Source organism: Salmo trutta, unplaced genomic scaffold, assembly GCF_901001165.1.
Source record: "Salmo trutta unplaced genomic scaffold, fSalTru1.1, whole genome shotgun sequence".
In the NCBI taxonomy this organism is placed as follows: domain Eukaryota; kingdom Metazoa; phylum Chordata; class Actinopteri; order Salmoniformes; family Salmonidae; genus Salmo; species Salmo trutta.
In genome coordinates, this window is record NW_021823412.1 from 1433409 (window position 1) to 1455476 (window position 22068).

Here is a 22068-nt window from a genome sequence, read left to right on the forward strand (position 1 = left end):
CTTTCTCTTCGCTCTTGTTTTCCTTAATAGGATGATGGTGGGCGGAGCTGGGAGGGTCGTCAGCGAAATGGGACATCTGGTGTCATGACGTTGCCCTCTTTGGGTACAGCGAGCACAGTTGACCCCCCCTCCCTCTGCACCAGCCTTTTCTATGTACCATCCCCCGACCTCTATACTCCTGACCCAGGCTGCTGTGGTCAGAAGAGGTCGTAAATTCCCATGAGGAGAATCTCTCCTCATGGCCACAGTATAGAGACAGAGTGGTTTTCATAGAGAACAAAGGAGTTCTTCCACCTCACAGAACTGGAGAACCGAACGACATCTATGTTCTGGAGAAGGTATAAAAGATCGGTGAAGAATCCAGCTACGAACTGGTCCGTTTGGTACAATTTTGTGAAACTCATGAGAGACAATACAGCCACATTACCATGGCGCTGTTTATATAATAGCCTAATGTTGTGAGACTTACATCTAATGGTTGTATAAAATGAATGAATAAGGATAAAGCTATTTGTGATATGATGGGATGCTATGTAATGATGTTAATTTGAGAGATATATATTGATTGCAATTGTTCCCGAATGAGTGAGCGTTCATGTGCAAAGGATTAGCATTTCAATTGTTATAATTATCAACTCTGTAGTGCCTTCTCAGCTGACCCCCACTCCCTTTTGTCTAACAAGCCGGCATTCCGGTTTAGCCCACTAGGGCACATTCCTCTAGCATTTCTTTGTAAACATATCTACCATTTGTTATGCATTTCTGTGAATTACTTAGTTAGTAAATAAATAATTTTAAGACAATTGATGTATGGATGACTCATAGTGAAGACTGGGTTCGTGCAGATAACCAACAATTTACGACGTTTGGAATGAGACTGACGAGGTAAAGAATACGTCATTAATCAGAAGTCTAATTGATCAGATATTAAAAATATCTGAAAGTTATATTAGGAAAATTATAACTTTGTAATCTGAATATTTTCCTTGGTGCCCCGACTTCCTAGTTAATTACAGTTACACGATTAATCAGTTAATCGCGTAATAATAATTACAGAGAGTTATAAATATGTCTTCAGTTTTAATGATGCCAAAGACACTGGGCTCCCCCCATACATCGAGGAGACTCAATGCAGACACACTGTTGGTTTTGGCATTTTGGGGCTTCTTTGTGTTCATTTATTTTGGCACCCCTCAACACCTATCATTATCATCATCATCTATGAACACATCCACTCACGCTACTGACTACACACACACCAAAGAATATAAAAGGGGTGACCAAGATCCAATCAGATTCCAGTTGACAACATCACTACCCACACAGGAAATCTGCTTATGGCATTAAACTTGCTTTATATGTGAGGTAACCAATCAGAAAGCTAGTTGATGAGGTATGAACCTAAGTGATCTTGGTGATACCAACCCTCCTCCCAGAGAGCTACTGGGTCTGCAGGCTTTTTCTTCAGCCCTGCTCTAACACACCTCATTCTGCCAGTCAAGGTTCTGATTAGACTGATTAGTAGAATCAGGTGTGTTAGAGCAGGGTCAGAGCAAAAGCCTGCACTGCCAGTAGTATCTCTCCAGGAGCAGGATTGGCCATCCTGTTTTAACTCTACATATTCCTCTATCTCCATAGTAACCCCCTGAGCATGACCATCGACCTTTACTGATCAGCCAAAGCTGTCCCAAATGGCATCCTATTCCCTATACAGAGCCCTATGGGCCCTGGTCTAAAGTAGTGCACTACATAGGGAATAGGGTGCCATTTGGGACAGACAGAGACTCAAGGCTGAGTGTTTAACAGTAAAAGAGTTTGAGAAATGACAACAGAGAAGTAGGTTAAAAGTAGGGAGAGCACTGATGGAGAGAGAGAGTACTTTTGATTGGTACTGAATGTGTTGTGAATTATATACAGTCCCAGTCAAAAGTTTGCACACACCTACTCATTCAAGAGTTTTTCTTTATTTTTTGCTATTTTCTACATTGTAGAATAATAGTGAAGACATCAAACTATGAAATAACATGTGGAATCACGTAGTAGAATCCCTGTCATATACATGTAGTACATGTCAATTAAATGGAATGTGTGTGTGTGTGTGTGTCTTTGTATATACGGTGTGTGTGTCTGTCTGTATGTGTCTATCTGTGCATGTGAGTTGGTATCTGATTACTGTGATTAGTTCAATGTAACATCATATACTATACATTCTAATCAGTCTGTTTTGGGGCTGCAGAATCATTGTGCACTGCTCAAAAAAATAAAGGGAACACTTAAACAACACATCCTAGATCTGAATGAATGAAATAATCTTATTAAATAATTTTTTCTTTACATAGTTGAATGTGCTGACAACAAAATCACACAAAAATAATCAATGGAAATCCAATTTATCAACCCATGGAGGTCTGGATTTGGAGTCACACTCAAAATTAAAGTGGAAAACCACACTACAGGCTGATCCAACTTTGATGTAATGTCCTTAAAACAAGTCAAAATGAGGCTCAGTAGTGTGTGTGGCCTCCACGTGCCTGTATGAACTCCCTACAACGCCTGGGCATGCTCCTGATGAGGTGGCGGATGGTCTCCTGAGGGATCTCCTCCCAGACCTGGACTAAAGCATCCGCCAACTCCTGGACAGTCTGTGGTGCAACGTGGCGTTGGTGGATGGAGCGAGACATGATGTCCCAGATGTGCTCAATTGGATTCAGGTCTGGGGAATGGGCGGGCCAGTCCATAGCATCAATGCCTTCCTCTTGCAGGAACTGCTGACACACTCCAGACACATGAGGTCTAGCATTGTCTTGCATTAGGAGGAACCCAGGGCCAACCGCACCAGCATATGGTCTCACAAGGGGTCTGAGGATCTCATCTCGGTACCTAATGGCAGTCAGGCTACCTCTGGCGAGCACATGGAGGGCTGTGCGGCCCCCCAAAGAAATGCTAGCCTACACCATGACTGACCCACCGCCAAACCGGTCATGCTGGAGGATGTTGCAGGCAGCAGAATGTTCTCCACGGCGTCTCCAGACTGTCACGTCTGTCACGTGCTCAGTGTGAACCTGCTTTCATCTGTGAAGAGCACAGGGCGCCAGTGGCGAATTTGCCAATCTTGGTGTTCTCTGGCAAATGCCAAACGTCCTGCACGGTGTTGGGCTGTAAGCACAACCCCCACCTGTGGACGTCGGGCCCTCATATACCACCCTCATGGAGTCTGTTTCTGACCGTTTGAGCAGACACATGCACATTTGTGGACTGCTGGAGGTCATTTTGCAGGGCTCTGGCAGTGCTCCTCCTGCTGCTGGTAGCGGTCCTGCTGCTGGTTTGTTGCCCTCCTACGGCCTCCTCCACATCTCCTGATGTGCTGGCCTGTCTCCTGGTAGCACCTCCATGCTCTGGACACTACGCTGACAGACACAGCAAACCTTCTTGCCACAGCTCGCATTGATGTGCCATCCTGGATGAGCTGCACTACCTGAGCCACTTGTGTGGGTTGTAGACTCCGTCTCATGCTACCACTAGAGTGAAAGCACCGCCAGCATTCAAAAGTGACCAAAACATCAGCCAGGAAGCATAGGAACTGAGAAGTGGTCTGTGGTCACCACCTGCTGAACCACTCCTTTATTGGGGGTGTCTTGCTTATTGCCTATAATTTCCACCTGTTGTCTATTCCATTTGCACAACAGCATGTGAAATTTATTGTCAATCAGTGTTGCTTCCTAAGTGGACAGTTTGATTTCACAGAAGTGTGATTGACTTGGAGTTACATTGTGTTGTTTAAGTGTTCCCTTTATTTTTTTGAGCAGTGTATATCACTGGTTACCCATCCTATCATGTTACCACACAGATGTGACTGTCTAGCTCAGCGGTTCCCAAACTTTTCCATTCTGGAGACCATCAAATCACCGTCAAAAGCTCTTGAGGACAACCATTCACAGAGTCGCTGATTATATTGATGGTCAAATCCTATCAATACATGTGAATGTAACAAGGCCTGTACAGGCCTATTATTATTATTATTGTTATTATTATTATTATTATAATAAACTATTTGCATTGTGAAAAATAACGTAAAATAGATTATAATACCATTAATACTCCATACTGCTATTATTTTTTAATAATAAAATACTACAATCTAAAAATAATTGTGGACCAGCTGCACCACCCCCAGGGACCACAGGTTGAGAACCACTGGTCTGGAGTCCATCAGCCAAACCTGGTTGTTGTGTCACACTGCCCCCTCCTGGTAGCACTGCAAAACATCACCTAATTAAAGCAAAAAGTTAAATAAAAAATGTAACTGCACTTTTACGAGATAGAATCTTAATTTATAGGCTGAATACTGGTATTAAGTGTATGAAGACTTTGCATGACATAAATATCAACAAATAAACCTATAGGTGTTGAATCCGCCAACTGTGTTGAAACAGGAAGTCCATTTATAAGGAAGCAGAGGAAAGGGTCTCTCTTATTATAGATCAATGGTGCCGCTACTTCGCTTCACCTCCGTTCTGCCAGTAAGAAGACCTAGCAAGAATAAGGCCCGTGGCCTCAGAGATATCCCTTCAAAATAAAAGTCCCAAAATGATGAGTGTGATTTTTTTCAAACTGAAATTCATAACATTTTATGAGGAAATATTAGCAGACTTAGAATGCATGAAAAAAAGCAAAAAAGTCCATCGTATTTATATCACAAATAATATTATAGCTTTGACATTTGTTAACAGCATTAAAAGTCATGGCTCATGGCAGCTCCTTCCAGTCAGCCCTGGGGGCGCTACGGTGTGTGATGGAGAGGGTGGCTGCCACAGGCCTGAAGCTCCACCCCGAGAAGTGACACTTCATGAGGAGAGAGGTGTCCTTCTTGGGCCACCAAGTGGGGGAGGAGGGTATCAGCACAGCTGTCCGAGACTGGCCCACCCCCAACGATCAGCAACAGCTGAAGAGCTTCCTGGGCCTGGCCTCGTACTACAGGAGGTTTGTACGGGGCTTCTTGGGCCTGGCCTCGTACTACAGGAGGTTTGTACGGGGCTTCCTGGGCCTGGCCTCGTACTAACAGGAGGTTTGTACGGGGCTTCCTGGGCCTGGCCTCGTACGACAGGAGGTTTGTACGGGGCTTCCTGGGCCTGGCCTCGTACCACAGGAGGTTTGTACGGGGCTTCTCAAGCGTCGCTGCTCCCCTGAACCACCTGCTGCCAAAGGACAAGGCCTTCACCTGAACAGTGGAGTGGGAGGAGGCCTTCACCTGGACAGTGGAGTGGGAGGCCTTCACCTGGACAGTGGAGTGTGAGGAGGCCTTCACCTGAACAGTGGAGTGTGAGGAGGCCTTCAACACCCTCAAACGTGCACTGATCTCGTCTGTGTCCAGGATAAAGGGCAAGCTCGCCCTCTCCCCCTGACCTCACCTTGCCCTTTATCCTGGACACAGACGTGAGCAATGTGGGCATGGGTGGGGTGCTGGCCCAGGTGGGGTCAGAAGGGGAGAGAGAGGAGCAATGTGGGCATGGGTGGGGTGCTGGCCCAGGTGGGGCCAGAGGGGGAGAGAGGGGAGCAATATGGGCATGGGTGGGGTGCTGGCCCAGCTGGGGCCAGAGGGGGAGAGAGGGCGTACTTCAGAAAAACATTCAACAAACATGAGCGCCGCTACTGTGTCTTCCGGCGGGAGCACCTCGTTGTCGTGGCTTCCATCAAACACTTCAAGTACTACCTGGGTGACCTGCCCTTTACTGTAAGGACTGACCACTCTGCTCTCCAGTGGCTCATGTCTTTCAGAGAGCCAGAGGGGCAGGTGGCTTGCTGGTTGGAGGAGCTTCAGCTATACAATTTCAACGTGGTGCACAGGGCAGGGGCACGCCACTCCAACGCCATGTCCCGTCGGCCCTGTACTGTAGACGGCTGCCGCCACTGTGAGCGGGAGAGCGGGCCGGTCTGCTGTGAGCTGCAGACTGTCGACGTGGCTGAATGGGGGCAGCAGCAGGGACGGGACACAGACCTACAGCCAGTGCTACAGTGGGTAGAGGTGCAGCTGAGGCCACCGTGGGAAGAGGTGACAGCGCTCTCACTCGCGACCAAAGGGTTGCGGTCAAAGTTTGAGAGACTGCGGCTGGCTGATGGCGTGCTACAGCGGGCATGGAAGGAGCCAATTACGGGAGAGGAGAGGTGGCAGGTGGTGGTCCCAAAAGCACTGTGGGAGGCAGTGCTCCAGAGTACTCATTGGGGGTTGGGGACTGGACGCTTTGGGGTCACAAAAACCCTCTGCTGCCTCCATCAGGGCTTTTACTGGGGCAGCACAAGAGGGATGTGGAGGACTTTTGCCGCCGCTGTGACAACTGCACAGCGAGAAAGCGCCCTCCAGGCCGCTCTCATGCTCAGCTCCGACAGTTCCCAGTTCTGGCTCCCATGAGGAGGGTGGGAGTGGATGTAGTTGGACCGTTCCCCACCACAGACAGTGGAAACTCCTCTCCATCCTCAAAGTGATGGCCTTGTGGAGCGCTTCAACAAAACGCTTGGAAAGCAGCTGGCCATCATCTCTGCCAAACACCAGCGTGACTGGGACAAGCACCTGCCCATAGTCCTCATGGCATGCCTCCAGTACGCCGGCATGCCTCCAGAGAGATCCGCACCCCTGCAGAGATGGCGTTTGGTCGGCCCCTGCATAGCCCTCCTGTTCCCCCGGGGCCGGAGTATGCCCGGAGACTCCAGGACCGCCTGGAGACAGCCCACACCTTCGCCAGAGAGCAGCTGGTGAATGCAGATGTGAGGCAGAAGAGGAACTATGACGTGCACACCCGGGGAAGGCACTTTGTGGCTGGGGAGCTGGTCTGGGAAAGATAGGCAGATGCCCCAAGTTGGACAGCCACTGGGTGGGGCCCTGCAGCGTCCTGGAGAGGGTAGGGGAGGTTGTGTACCGGGTGCAGCTTCCTCCCAGGGTGGCGCCTCTTCAAACTCAGGAGGCTGAAGAAATATGGCTTGTCACCTAAATCCCTCACAAACTTTTACAGATGCACAATTGAGAGCATCCTGTCGGGCTGTATCACCACCTGGTACAGCAACTGCACCGCCCGCAACCGCAGGGCTCCCCAGAGGGTAGTGAGGTCTGCACAACGCATCACCCGGGGCAAACTACCTGCCTTCCAGGACACCTACAGCACCCGATGTTACAGGAAGGCCAAAAAGATCATCAAGGACAACAACCACCCGAGCCACTGCCTGTTCACCCCGCTACCATCCAGAAGGCGAGGTCAGTACAGGTGCATCAATGCTGGGACCGAGAGACTGAAAAACAGCTTCTATCTCAAGGCCATCAGACTGTTAAACAGCCATCACTAACACAGAGAGGCTGCTGCCAACATACAGACTTAAAATCATTGGCCACTTTAATAAATGGATCACTAGTCACTTTAATAATGTTTACATATCTCGCATTACTCATCTCATATGTATATACTGTATTTTATACCATATATATATATATATATATATATTGCATCTTGCCTATGCCGCTCGGTCATCGCTCATCCATATCTTTATATGTATATATTCTTATTCCATCCCTTAGATTTGTGTGTATTATTTATTATTATTCTTGTTGTCGAATTGTGAGATTAGATTAGCCCCCAGGTACCCATCTAATAATTAAATTTATATTACAGCTGTCCACCAATAAAGCATCAGAACCAGAGACTCTGATACCGCCTGTTTTAAATGGAAGAGTCTATCTGGTAAGAACACTTTTTATTTACCGGCGCTGTTGAGTGGAACAAACTACCACAGTAACTCCATGCCGAGCATAACTTCATTTAAATCATGTGTAAAGCTGACTAATGATGGTTTATATTCCATGTCAGTATGTAAGGCTCTACGCTATGACAATGTCCTCCTGTCCTTTGTATTGTGTTGTGTGGAGCCGAGGTCTACTATGACTAGAAAAACATTTAAGAGGACCACAATGGAAATATGTTTTCAAACATATTTTTGTGTCATTCTCGATGATTGTAAATGCTTTATCAACGTGTGGTTGCATTGACAGGCATAATCACCAGTGCTACAATAACAGATGTCAAACATTGGGGTTTTTAAAAGACAAAATGACTGTTTCAGGCCTTACTAAGCTTTTAAATTGATCCTACATTCTAACACCATTCACCTGATAAGAAAATGTAAATAAACTTATTTTTCGACGAAAAACTAAATATAATTCAAGAATTAAACCTCTGAATATTACTTTAACATCAAGATCAGGGGAGAGCGCGAACGCAGTCCCCCACTACCAGAAATTATGCAATCGAGATTTCCACATTTGGGAAATTCGCAGGGGTCAGCACAGCCGGAGTGCAATGGCTGAGCCTCGCCCTGGGTGAACCGCCTTCTTGATCACGGTGTCTCCCTTGCCAGGTAAGTATGAGTTGTACACGTTGGTAGAGGGGCACTCATTCCAGGACAAAGGTGTTTGTCTAACGGTTACCACTTCTACTACTGACAATACCACATCATATCGACCAGGGTCTAATAACGTTTACTAATATAGTTGCGGACAAAGCGGTGGAAAAGCGATGCACTTTGTTTTATTATATTATATCGCTGTCTGACTATTTTCCCATCATGCAACACGGTAGACATTCTACACACATTGAACTGTTTGTCTAAATGTCCGTCTGATTACACACAAGTAGGCGATGTACCAAAATGCTGAAATCCCATTCGTGCTCCCACGAAAGACACCAACTATTTCTGGTGTTTTGTAGCGTTCCAGACATTGTAGGAATATTTTCATCACATACGACCCCAGATATAAAGGAGAAACAGTCGCCTACTACTTCATCAACAACAAGACATAGCAGCTACTCGGGGTGTGCTCACATGGACATACTCGTATTTGTAATTGTATCTGTAAATTGACAGTTGATAGTCGTTTTTAATATGCCTAAATAGATGTTGGCAAAATAACTTCCTGCAAATTCTCACTGCAAAAACAAACCTGGTGATTATGAGCAGCGCGCTGAGGTGTGCGGCGTGTGTGTGTGTGTGTGTGTGTGTGTGCGTGCGTGCGTGCGTGTGCGTACGTACGTGCGTGTGTGCGTGCGTGTGTGTGTGTGTGTGTGTGTGCGCACAGCCACGTTTGCTGTCACTCAGTCAGAATACGCATTAGCATCTCAACTTTATTCCCTACCCTTTACCTGCTAGTGAGATATTCTGCACCACAAGATGCTGCTGAGAGGAGAACTGCTCATAAGAGTAAAGGTTGCAAGGTTATCATGTCAAAGTGGGTTATCATGTCAAAGTGGGTTATCCTCTCTTGGGTAGGGGGCAGTATTTTGACATCCGGATGAAAAGCGTGACCAAAGTAACACTGCCTGTTACTCAGGCCCAGATGCTAGGATATGCATATAATTGGTAGATTTGGATAGAAAACACTCTAAAGTTTCTAATAATGTCTGTGAGTATAACAGAACTGATTTGGCAGGTGAAACCCCGAGGACAAACCATCCAGGGGGGAAAATATTGAGGTCATAGGATTTTCCAATGTTTTCTCTGGGATACCCTTATTATTAGGAACCCGGTTGCAGTGCCTATGGCTTCCACTAGACGTCAACAGTCTTTAGAAATTCTTCAATGTTTTTTTTTTTGTCTTTATTTAACTAGGCAAGTCTGTTAAGAACAAATTCTTATTTTCAATGACGGCCTAGGAACAGCGGGTTAACTACCTTGTTCAGGGGCAGAATAACAGATTTGTACCTTGTCAGCTCAGGGATTTGAACTTGCAACCTTTCGGTTACTGGCCCAACTCTCTAACCACTAGTGATACAGCCCGACATGATGCTTTCGATTGTGCATCTGTAAAAGTTTGAGGGTTTTAGGTGACAAGCCAATTTTCTTTAGCCTCCTGAGTTTGAAGAGGCTCTGTTGCGCCTTCTTCACCACGCTGGTAGCGAAACGAGTAGAGACCACACCTCCCAGGCAGTGGCCATGGTAGCCACGGAACCCCGTTTTTCTTTTGAGGAATGAAGAAGTAGTCCTATTCATTGTAAGTGTCACTCCAGGTGGACGCTACTGTTTTGGTGCGCGTGAACAGGAGCTCGTTCCACGTTGTTTTTATCCGGTATTAGAAACAGTTTATTCTGTCTTAAATTTGATCGATTATTTACGTTTTAGGGTACCTGAGGTTGGATTAGGAACGTTGTTTGAAATGTTTGGACCAAGTTTACAGGTAACTTATTAGATACTTTGTAGGCATGTTGGGCGAGTTGAAACCGGTGTATTTCTGAATCAAACACGCCAAATAAATTGACCTTTTGGGACATAAAGAAGGACATTATCGAAAAAAAGGACCGTTTGTGATGTTTCTGGGACATTTTGGAGTGCCAACAGAAGAAGATCGTCAAAGGTAAGGCATTAATTATATCGCTATTTCTGACTTTTGTGTCGCACCTGCCTGGTTGAAAAATTATTTTCATGTGTTTGTATGCGTGGCACTGTCCTCAGATAATCGCATGGTGTGCTTTCGCCGTAAAGCCTTTTTGAAATCTGACACAGCGGCTGGATTAACAAGAAGATAAACTTTATTTTGATGTATAACATATATTTTCAAGAATGTTAAATATTTGAATTTAGTATTTTTGAATTTCGCGCTCTGCAATTTCACCGGATGTTGGCCAGGTGGGACGTGTCGTGTCTTTGGGCATCATTAAACTGAAGACATGTTTAGCAAATAACTCTCTGTAATTATTATTACGCAATTAAACTGATTAATCATGTAACTGTAATTAACTAGAAGTTCGGGGCACCAAGGAAAATATTCAGATTACAAAGTGATAATTTTCCTAATATAACTTTCCAGATATCATAATATCTGATCGATTATCTTCTGATTTAATGATGTATTTTTACCTCGCGTCAGTCTCATTCCAAACGTCGTAAACGTTGTTATCTGCACGAACCCAGTCTTCACTAAGTCATCCATACATCAATTGTCTTAAAATCATTTATTTACTAAACTAAGTAATTCACAGAAAGCATACAAAACAGTAGGTATTCTTACAAAGAAATGGTAGAGGAATGGTCCCTAGTGGGCTAAACCGGCATGGCGGCTTGTTAAACAAAGGGGGGGGGGGGCGCGCAGCGGAGAAGACACTACAGAGTTGATAAATATTAACAATTGAAATGCTAGTCCTTTGCACATGAACGCTCACTCATTCGGGAACAATTGCTATCAATATATATATTTACGCTCAGTGTGTCGTCGGGATCTTTGTTGGAGAGTTCTGTTCTGTTGGAGAGTTCTGTTCTGTTGGAGAGTTCTCTCTCTCTCTCTCTCTTTCTCTGTTAGAATGGATCTTTCAAAGCAACATTTGTTCATGTCGTTATAGAATGCATGTTTCGTCGGTCTTCGCGTTCAATGATACCGAATTCCTAGCTGCAGACTAGTAATTAATATCAAAGACTTGTTATTATTCTGTCGGTATCGATAGTCTAAAAAGTTAACCACGTGGTATGGTTAAAGTTCAGTAGAGGGATGCATGGTCAAACCTATTGGCCAACTCGTAATGGAGTGGAGGCCTGGTCTAAAGAAAGAAACCCTGGGTGGGGGTTCATATACTGAACGTAGAAAAGGCTGTCACATGACGCCTTGTCCTGTCTGTGTCCCTGGGGGCGTGCCGGTGACTTGGTAAAACTTTAAGTAAAAAATACAATTCTCTCACTAATATCTTACAAGCATCCCAACATATTCCAAATAGGTTTATCCTTATTCATTAATTTTATACAACCATTTAGATGTAAGTCTCATAGCTGAGGCTATCATATAAACATTATTATGGTAATATGGCCGTATTGTCTCTCATGAGTTTCACAACATTGTACCAAACGGACCAGTTCGTAGCTGGATTCTTCACCAATCTTTTATACCTTCTCCAGAACATAAATGTCGTTCGGTTCCCCCGTCCTGTGCGGTGGAAGAATTCCTTTGTCTCCCTATGAAACCACTCTGTCTCAAAACTGGGGCCATGAGGCAGGACATTCCCTTTGGAATTTACGACCGCCTTCTGACCACAGCAGCCTGGGTGTAGGAGACAGAGGGAGATGGTGCAGAAGTAGGGGGATGGTAGAGGGGGAGGGGGTCAACTGTGCTCGCTGTACTCAGAGGGCAACATCATGACAGACGCCACCGTCCCACCTGCCCATAAGAAGTTAACAAAAGTAAAATATTTTTAAGACATGAAAACATGTTAAAAAGTAACTGTTAAAAAGCTGTCTTCTGTCCTTTGTACAGGAACAGGGTGAGTCCTTATCAAGCTCGCCTCTTCCTGCTCTTCTGAATCAATAACCGTCCTGTCCTTCGGGGCCCAGAGGAGATCCCTCCCCTAGGCGCAGCAGCACTGTCAGGCCGTGGCCGCCGGGACCTTGGGTGTTGTGGGGGATCCTTCGTTTGAGGTGGAGGCCTCTTTTCTTCTGTACCACCCCAGGGCTTCCGTGGCTACCATGGCCACTGCCTGGGGGGTGTGGTCTCTACTCGTTTCGCTACCAGCGTGGTGAAGAAGGCGCAACAGAGCCTCTTCAAACTCAGGAGGCTAAAGAAATGTGGCTTGTCACCTAAAACCCTCAAACTTTTACAGATGCACAATCGAAAGCATCATGTCGGGCTGTATCACCGCCTGGTATGGCAACTGCAGTGCCCGCAACAGCATGGCTCTTCAGAGGGTGGTGTTGTCTACCCAATGCCGGGGGTAAACTACCCACCCTCCAGGACACCTACAGCACCTGATGTCACAGGAAGGCCAAAAAGATCATCAAGGACAACAACCACTCGAGCCACTGCCTGTTCACCCCGCTATCAGAAGACAACATGTATCTGTAAGGCCTTAGTTCACACTGTTTGATGCTTATTTATAAAACCCTTTTAAGCCTCACTCCCCCCTATCTGAGATACCTACTGCAGCCCTCATCCTCCACATACAACACCCGTTCTGCCAGTCACATTCTGTTAACCTCTCTGGGAAATGTGGGACGCTAGCGTCCCACCCGCGGGACACACTATTCAACAGCCAGTGAAATAGCAGGGCGGCAAATTCAAAACCACAAAAATCTCATAATTCAAATTTCTCAAACATACAACTTTATATCCCATTTTAAAGATACATTTCTAGTTAATCCAACCACATTGTCCGATTTCAAAAAGGCTTTACGGCGAAAGCATAACATTAGATTATGTTAGGACAGCGCCGAGACAAGAAAAACCACACAGCCATTTTCCAAGCAAGGAGTGGCGTCACAAAAACCAGAAATACAGCTAAAATGAATCACTAACCTTTGATGATCTTCATCAGATGGCACTCATAGGACTTCATGTTACACAATACGTGTATGTTTTGCTCAATAAAGTTCATATTTATATCCAAAAAACCCATTTTCATTAGCGTGTAATGTTCAGAAATGTTTTGTCTCCCAAAACTTCCGGTGAATGAGCACATCAATTTACAGAAATACTCATCATAAACGTTGATAAAATATTAAACTGTTATTCAATGAATTATAGATACACTTCTCCTTAATGCAACCGATGTGTCAGATTTTAAAAAAACTTTACAGCGAGTCAACTAAAATCAGAAATAGCATTATAAATATTCAGTTACCTTTGATGATCTTCAGCAGAATGCACTCCCAGGAATCCTAGTTCCACAATAAAAGTTTGTTTTGTTCGATAAAGTCCATCATTTATGTCCAAATACCTCCTTTTCGTTCACGCGTTTAGTCCACTATTCCAAATGCAGGAAGCGCGCGCAAAATGTCACGACAAAAAGTCTAAAAAAGTTATATTTACGTTCGTAGAAACATGTCAAACGATGTATAGCATCAATCTTTAGGATGTTTTTATCATAAATCTTCAGTAAAGTTCCAACCGGACGATTCCTTTGTCTTCAAAAAAGAAAAGGAACACAGATAACTCTCACGGGAGCTCGCGCCACTGAACTCATGTCATTCTCTCAGTCATCTGACTCTAGGACCTCTTATTCTCTCCCCAGTCACAGTAAAAGCATGAAACAACGTTCTAAAGACTGTTGACATCTAGTGGAAGCCTTAGCAAGTGGAAGCCTTAGCATGACCCCACAGACACTGTATACTGGATAGGGAATCACTTGAAAAACTACATACCACTTCCTGGTTGGATTTTTTTCTCAGGTTTTTGCCTGCCATATGAGTTCTGTTACACTCACAGACATCATTCAAACAGTTTTAGAAACTTCAGAGTGTTTTCTATCAAAATCTACTAATGATATGCATATGTACCTTCTGGGCCCGAGTAGCAGGCAGTTTAATTTGGGCACGTTATTCATCTGAATTTCCGAATACTGCCCCCTGTCACCATGAGGTTTTAAAGGTCCCCAAAGAACCCAGATCGCTGCTCTTTTCGGATCGCTGCAGCTAGTGACTGCAGAAACACTCCAACTTGACCATCAGACAATGAAAATAATATTAAATGTGTTTATTTTTCACAAATAAATCAGGGGAGAGCGCGAACGCAGTCCCCCACTACCAGAAATTATGCAATCGAGATTTCCACATTTGGGAAATTCGCAGGGGTCAGCACAGCCGGAGTGCAATGGCTGAGCCTCGCCCTGGGTAAACCGCCTTCTTGATCACGGTGTCTCCCTTGCCAGGTAAGTATGAGTTGTACACGTTGGTAGAGGGGCACTCATTCCAGGACAAAGGTGTTTGTCTAACGGTTACCACTTCTACTACTGACAATACCACATCATATCGACCAGGGTCTAATAACGTTTACTAATACAGTTGCGGACAAAGCGGTGGAAAAGCGATGCACTTTGTTTTATTATATTATATCGCTGTCTGACTATTTTCCCATCATGCAACACGGTAGACATTCTATATACATTGAACTGTTTGTCTAAATGTCCGTCTGATTACACACAAGTAGGCGATGTACCAAAATGCTGAAATCCCATTCGTGCTCCCACAGCCAACCGAAAGACACCAACTATTTCTGGTGTTTTGTAGCGTTCCAGACATTGTAGGAATATTTTCATCACATACGACCCCAGATATAAAGGAGAAACAGTCGCCTACTACTTCATCAACAACAAGACATAGCAGCTACTCGGGGTGTGCTCACATGGACATACTCGTATTTGTAATTGTATCTGTAAATTGACAGTTGATAGTCGTTTTTAATATGCCTAAATAGATGTTGGCAAAATAACTTCCTGCAAATTCTCACTGCAAAAACAAACCTGGTGATTATGAGCAGCGCGCTGAGGTGTGTGTGTGTGTGTGTGTGTGTGTGTGTGCGTGCGTGCGTGCGTGCGTGTGTGTGTGTGTGCGCACAGCCACGTTTGCTGTCACTCAGTCAGAATACGCATTAGCATCTCAACTTTATTCCCTACCCTTTACCTGCTAGTGAGATATTCTGCACCACAAGATGCTGCTGAGAGGAGAACTGCTCATAAGAGTAAAGGTTGCAAGGTTATCATGTCAAAGTGGGTTATCATGTCAAAGTGGGTTATCCTCTCTTGGGTAGGGGGCAGTATTTTGACATCCGGATGAAAAGCGTGACCAAAGTAAACTGCCTGTTACTCAGGCCCAGATGCTAGGATATGCATATAATTGGTAGATTTGGATAGAAAACACTCTAAAGTTTCTAATAATGTCTGTGAGTATAACAGAACTGATTTGGCAGGTGAAACCCCGAGGACAAACCATCCAGGGGGGAAAATATTGAGGTCATAGGATTTTCCAATGTTTTCTCTGGGATACCCTTATTATTAGGAACCTGGTTGCAGTGCCTATGGCTTCCACTAGACGTCAACAGTCTTTACAAATTGTTCAATGTTTTTTTTATTTTTTTATTTTATCTTTATTTAACTAGTCTGTTAACTAGGTAAGTCTGTTAAGAACAAATTCTTATTTTCAATGACAGCCTAGGAACAGTGGGTTAACTGCCTTGTTCAGGGGCAGAACAACTGTGTTGTACCTTGTCAGCTCAGGGATTCGAACTTGCAACCTTTCGGTTACCGGCCCAACTCTCTAACCACTAGGCTACCCTGCTGTCCGAGGCGGTGATACAGCCCGACATGATGCTTTCGATTGTGCATCTGTAAAGTTTGAGGGTTTTAGGTGACAAGCCAATTTTCTTTAGCCTCCTGAGTTTGAAGAGGCTCTGTTGCGCCTTCTTCACCACGCTGGTAGCGAAACGAGTAGAGACCCCCCCCCCAGGCAGTGGCCATGGTAGCCACCGAACCACCCCGTGTGTCTGTCTTTGCTCTTCCTTCCTCTATGACTGACGGAGGGCCAGCGGCTGACTGAGAGGTAATGACGCAATAAGGCCCGAGGGGGTGTGGTATATGATAGCAGATTATAGGCTTTGAGGCTTTTAAAGGCAACGTTCCCACGCTGTCGGAGACGGCGTTCACGGTAAACGCTGCATGTTGGCTCAATCAGAAATGACCTTGACATTTCTATGGTGGAATCTGTAACGCTTCAGCGATAACATATTAAATAGTGCCCTCAATCTAGGCCAAAGGCTTTGTCCTGTTAATGTTTAACTACAGTAAGGGATACATAGACTACAATAGAAGCCATAAGGGATACATAGAGACTACATTAGAAGCCATAAGGGGTACATAGAGACTACATGACAAGTCATGTCATACAGTGCATTCGGAAAGTATTCAGACACCTTGACTTTTCCCACATTTTGTTACGTTACAACCTTATTCTAAACTGCATTACATTGTTTCCCCCCTCATCAATCTACACACAATACCACATAATGACAAAGCAAAAATAAGTTTTTAGAATTTTGGGCAAAATAATTTGGGGTATGATCCAAGACTGTGTCGCAGTCGGCCCTCCAAAGGGCGATGCAGGTTAGGAGAATTAATGTAGCAGGTTAGGGGATTTAACATAGCAGGTTGGGAGAATTAGGTTAAGGTTATGAAAAGGGTTGGGTTAGCTAAAATGCAACACATTTCAACTTTTGACGTTAATTTGACAGAAGCTTTATCCCTTCTAGCCATGACCTGTTTCCTCCGACACATTGGTACGGATGACTTCCGGGTTAAGTGAGCAGTGTGTTAAGTAGGCAGTTTGGCGGGTCATGTTTCGGATGATACGTCACTACCATCAACTCTCCCGAGCCCAGCATTGCCTGAAATCGGCACTTTGGTGCACATTTTTAAGGATACACCTCAGATATTGTCACTCCTCCCACCTTCGTGCAGGCAAGCTTAAAACGGGTAAATTACCGATCCTTGCGCACAGATTGAAAAATAGTAGCGCGCGGGTCATAACTGCCAATGAGCACGCGTTTGACAATTGTGCTGACTTAACAGCAGCCAAAAATAGAGCTATAGTTTTAACAACTTCACTGTGAACCCTAACAAGTCTTCTAATGGTTTAGTGTTCAGTATCTTCTGTCATTATTGGTACATGTTGACTGGTGAAATTTTGGGGGGGTATTTGAAATTGTCAAATAAAACAAAATACAATTACAGAGATCAGACTGCATAGTAACCATATATGTTATCACACACACACACACACACACACCCTCAAAACACACACATGCATCATAGGGTGGTATAAAGTAAACCAACTGGTTCCTACAGGGAGGAGATGTATCAGGGAAACACTTTGTACGAAGACTCTCCCTTCAGTATCAGTGATAACTCAACTCTCCCTTCAGTATCAGTGATAACTCAACTCTCCCTTCAGTATCAGTGATAACTCAACTCTCCCTTCAGTATCAGTGATAACTCAACTCTCCCTTCAGTATCAGTGATAACTCAACTCTCCCTTCAGTATCAGTGATAACTCAACTCTCCCTTCAGTATCAGTGATAACTCAACTCTCCCTTCAGTATCAGTGATAACTCAACTCTCCCTTCAGTATCAGTGATAACTCAACTCTCCCTTCAGTATCATTGATAACTCAACTCTCCCTTCAGTATCATTGATAACTCAACTCTCCCTTCAGTATCAGTGATAACTCAACTCTCCCTTCAGTATCAGTGATAACTCAACTCTCCCTTCAGTATCAGTGATAACTCAACTCTCCCTTCAGTATCAGTGATAACTCAACTCTCCCTTCAGTATCAGTGATAACTCAACTCTCCCTTCAGTATCATTGATAACTCAACTCTCCCTTCAGTATCATTGATAACTCAACTCTCCCTTCAGTATCAGTGATAACTCAACTCTCCCTTCAGTATCAGTGATAACTCAACTCTCCCTTCAGTATCAGTGATAACTCAACTCTCCCTTCAGTATCAGTGATAACTCAACTCTCCCTTCAGTATCAGTGATAACTCAACTCTCCCTTCAGTATCAGTGATAACTCAACTCTCCCTTCAGTATCATTGATAACTCAACTCTCCCTTCAGTATCATTGATAACTCAACTCTCCCTTCAGTATCATTGATAACTCAACTCTCCCTTCAGTATCAGTGTTGACTCTCCCTTCAGTTCACCAGACAGCAGGATGGAGAGCAGAGATCAACACAGAGGGGAGAAATAGATTACTACTGTAAGTTGCTGTTGTGAGGGTGTGGTGTGTCTTATTTCATTTTTATGTAACCTTTATTTAACCTTTTTTTATCTAGGCAAGTCAGTTAAGAACAAATTGTTATTTACAATGACGGCTTAAAGGGGAACAGTGGGTTAACTACCTTGTTCAGGGGCAGAACGAAAGATTTTGACCTTGTCAGCTCGGGGATTCAAGCCAGCAATCTTTCGGTTACTGGCCCAACGCTCTAACCACTAAGCTAGCTACCTGCCACCCCAGTCTCAGTGTGTGTGTGTGTGTGTGTGTGTGTGTGTGTGTGTGTGTTGTAACAGAATGCTACATGTGACTAAGAGGAGGTCAGTAACAGCAGATAATTGACAGGCTCATCACACAGTAACAGGTTTATACCGGTGTGAACTGGAAGTAGCCTAAACCTATGGATGTTACATTGAACTGGGTGAATGGAATATGAATGACAGTAACCTAAACCTATGGATGTTATATTGAACTGGCTGAATGGAATATGAATGACAGTCATCCAACATGCTGTAATAGAAATAAGGCCATGCTCATGAAAAAAGGAATTGTCCTCCCTCATCTTAAACGGCACTGTCCGCCACTGGGCAGGACCTTTTTCTATGGAAGAAGCCCTTTGTTATTCTAAGCTTTTTAACTAACTCATCAATATGCTTTTTAACCTTGTACTGCAGTGGGCTGAATCAGGCTCACACAGAGTGATTCTGGGTAGTCTTAACACATCTACTTTGAATGAAAAGTATACACCTTACACACATGGTTATGGGCTTAGATAAAAGAATACACCTGTATCATGTCAGATACAGAGATGAAATGTATTACATTTAGAGTTTTTATCCCAATATTACCAGTGGTGGAAAAAGTACTCAATTGTCATACTTGAGTAAAAGTAAAGATACCTTAACAGAAAATGTCTCAAGTAAAAGTGTAAGTTACCCAGTAAAACACTACTTGATTAAAAGTCTAAAAGTATCTGGTTTTACATGTACTTAAGTACAGTGGTAGAAAAAGTACTCATGTTTCATACTTGAGTAAAAGTACAAAGTAAAAGTAAATGCTATACATCAGATCAGAGGCAGTAGGGATGACAAAGCGTTATATTGATAGGTGCCATAATTCTGTCCTGCCTGAGCCTTTTTGATGCTCCCAAACTTGATGTTTTAATACAGCTTTGGTGATTAAGATTTATTTTTAAAAGTGGTCTCACGAGCAAAACCCTTTATCGATAGTCTTGAGTAAATTGGCAATTGCATTGGGCAAGACAAAGAAGGGGAATCTGTGCTTGGTTTGTAATCAAATGAAACAAAATGGTAAAAAAACATTTGTTTTTATGTTTCTAAATACCAGGTTTACTGGCACGAAAAACACATCTCTCTTGTTCCATGAGCATATGGGTACTGTGTGTCACGGCTGGAAAGGCTGCCATTCCTCTGTCAAAATCCATGCCACAACAGAGGCCTCCTGAGTGGCCCAGCGGTCTAAGGCACTGCATGCAGTGCTGAGGTGTCACTACAGCTTGGTGTATGATCCAAGGCTGTTGTAGCTGGGAGCTCCAAAGGGCGGTGCACAATTGGCCCAGCGCTGTCAGGGTTAGGTGCTGGTGGGTTTTTTTTTTTGGCTCAAATGAATGTCACATTTTACTTTTCATAGCAGGTTAGGAGAATTAACATATTAGGAGAATTAACATGGCAGGTACGGAGAATTAACATGGCAGGTTAGGAGAATTAACATAGTAGCTTAGGAGAATTAACATAGTAGGTTAGGAGAATTAACATGGCAGGTACGGAGAATTAACATAGTAGGTTAGGAGAACTAACATGGCAGGTTAGGAGAATTAACATGGCAGGTTATGAGAATTAACATAGTAGGTTAGGAGAATTAACATGGCAGGTACGGAGAATTAACATGGCAGGTTAGGAGAATTAACATGGCAGGTACGGAGAATTAACATGGCAGGTACGGAGAATTAACATAGCAGGTTCGGAGAATTAACATGGCAGGTTAGGAGAATTAGGTTAAGGTTATGAAAAGGGTTGGGTTAGCTAAAATGCAACAAATTTCAAATTTTGACGTTAATTTGACAAAAGCTGTATCCATTCTAGCCATGTCCTGTTTCCTCCGACACATTGGTACGGCTGACTTCCGGGTAAAGTGAGGAGTGTGTTAAAAAGTAGGCAGCTTGGCGGGTCATGTTTCGGAGGACACATGTCACCACCATCGCCTCTCCCGAGCCCAGCGCCGCCTGAAATTGATATATGGTGCACGTTTTTAAGGACACACCTCAGATATTGTCACCCCTCCTACCTCAGATATTGTCACCCCTCCCACCTCAGATATTGTCACCCCTCCTACCTCAGATATTGTCACCCCTCCTACCTCAGATATTGTCACCCCTCCCACCTCAGATATTGTCACCCCTCCTACCTCAGATATTGTCACCCCTCCCACCTCAGATATTGTCACCCCTCCTACCTCAGATATTGTCACCCCTCCTACCTCAGATATTGTCACCCCTCCCACCTCAGATATTGTCACCCCTCCTACCTCAGATATTGTCACCCCTCCCACCTCAGATATTGTCACCCCTCCCACCTCAGATATTGTCACCCCTCCTACCTCAGATATTGTCACCCCTCCCACCTCAGATATTGTCACCCCTCCCACCTCAGATATTGTCACCCCTCCCACCTCAGATATTGTCACCCCTCCCACCTCAGTGCAGGTGAGCTCATATAAAACGGGTAAATTACCAATCCTGGCGCACAGATTGGAAAATAACAGAGTGCCGGTCATAATTGCCAACAAGCATGCATTTGACAATTGTGCTGACTTAACGTCAGCCAACAATAGAGCCCTAATTAACAGCTTCACTGTGAACCCTTTCATTTTTATTTACTTCACCTTTATTTAACCAGGTAGGTCAGTTGAGAACAAGTTCACATTTACAACTGCGACCTGGCCAAGATAAAGCAAAGCAGTGCGACAAAAACAACAACACATATGGGATATACAAACGTACAGTCAATAATACAATGGAAAAATCTATATACAGTTTGTGAAAATGTAGTAAGATTAGGGAGGTTAAGGCAATTAATAGGCCATAGTGGCGAAATAATTACAATTTAGCATTAACACTGGAGTGATAGATGTGCAGATGATGATGTGCAAGTAGAGATACTGGGGTGCAAAAGAGCAGAAAATAAATAACAATATTGGGATGAGGTAGTTGGGTGGGCTATTTACAGATGGGCTGTGTACAGGTGCAATGATCGGTAAGCTGCTCTGACAGCTGATGCTTATAGTTAATGAGGGAGATATAAGTCTCCAGCTTCAGTGATTTTTGCAATTCGTTCCAGTCATTGGCAGCAGAGAACTGTAAGGAAAGGCGGACAAAGGAAGTGTTGATTTTGGGGATGACTAGTGAAATAAACCTGCTGGAGCGCGTGCTACGGGTGTTGCTATGGTGACCAGTGAGCTGAGATAAGGCGGAGCTTTACCTAGCAAAGACTTATA

The 22068-nt window shown here is 44.3% G+C and overlaps 1 protein-coding gene and 2 non-coding genes across 3 annotated transcripts in view; 1 reads left to right on the forward strand and 2 right to left on the reverse strand.

Moving 5' to 3' along the window:
- LOC115190782 (protein NLRC3) overlaps nt 1-22068 on the forward strand; it is a 172017-nt gene that overhangs the window by 81475 nt on the left and 68474 nt on the right. The gene's annotated exons all lie outside the window — the stretch shown is intronic.
- Nucleotides 8242-8405, reverse strand: LOC115190851 (U1 spliceosomal RNA). Its single transcript, XR_003877434.1, has one exon. It is a non-coding gene; the product is annotated as a U1 spliceosomal RNA (small nuclear RNA).
- Nucleotides 14502-14665, reverse strand: LOC115190867 (U1 spliceosomal RNA). Its single transcript, XR_003877450.1, has one exon. It is a non-coding gene; the product is annotated as a U1 spliceosomal RNA (small nuclear RNA).